A 1240-nucleotide genomic window follows, 5' to 3' on the forward strand; every position below is an offset into this window, starting at 1 on the left:
GGTAAGCCGAAAAATGCGTGCCATATCCAAAGATCTTGTGATGTCACGGCTTCTAAGATAATTGTCTGCTTTCCTGAACCACGTGTGAACTGACCTTTCCAAGCCGTTGGGCAGTTTTTCCACTCCCAGTGCATACAATCGATGCTGCCTATCATCCCCGGAAACCCCCGTACCTCTCCAACATCGAGTAATCGTTGAAGATCCTCGGGTGTAGGTCTTCGTAGATATTCATCTCCAAACAATAGTATTATTGCGTCAGTGAAATTTGCCCAAAAAACTGTATTATTGCATCAGTGAAATTTGCCAAACATAAACGTGATGTACTGTCACCAAGTCGGAGATATTCGTCATATGTATCTCCCGACTGACCATATGCGAGCATACGTATAGCTGCCGTACACTTTTGAAGGGGAGAAAGCTCGTACCTTCCCGCAGCATCTCTTGTTTGCTAAAAGTATGGAACTTCACTACTTAGACGCTCGACAATGCGAAGGAACAGTGGTTTGTTCATTCGAAAACGCCTCCTAAACATTTCAGGTGGGTATGTAGGATTTTCCATGAAATAGTCTTTCCATAGTTGATTGTGTCCTCGCTCTCGATCTCTTTCGATATAAGCTCGTTTCTTCCGGTAGTTGGTTTGACCATCAACTAATGTGTCTATGAAATTATCAACAACTTTGTCGACCATTTCATCAAAAGCTTTATCTGCTTCATCGCTTGATGAGGAAGACATTATTGATTGATCTTTTTCTTGCTACAAAAGAAGAAATTATAGTTAATTTTTTTTTCATAGAATTCATTTTTTTTTCTTTTCTATATGGTATGTTTATCTTTTTTAGAATTTTTTTTTTATTTTAAAGTTATAGTTCATTTTTTTTTCATAAACAAAAGGGATTATAATTTTTTTTCATATAATTCATTTTTTTTTCTTTTCTATATGGTATGTTTATCTCTTTTAGAATTTTTTTTTTGATTTTAAAGTTATAGTTCATTTTTTTTTTCATAAACAAAAGGGAGTATAATATTTTTTTCATATAATTCATTTTTTTTCTTTTCTATATGGTATGTTTATCTTTTTTAGAATTTTTTTTTTATTTTAAAGTTATAGTTCATTTTTTTTTCATAAACAAAAGGGATTATAATTTTTTTTCATATAATTCATTTTTTTTCTTTTCTATATGGTATGTTTATCTTTTTTAGAATTGTTTTTGGATTTTAAAGTTATAGTTCATTTTTTTTT

Source organism: Brassica oleracea, chromosome C7 (genome assembly GCF_000695525.1).
Source record: "Brassica oleracea var. oleracea cultivar TO1000 chromosome C7, BOL, whole genome shotgun sequence".
In the NCBI taxonomy this organism is placed as follows: domain Eukaryota; kingdom Viridiplantae; phylum Streptophyta; class Magnoliopsida; order Brassicales; family Brassicaceae; genus Brassica; species Brassica oleracea.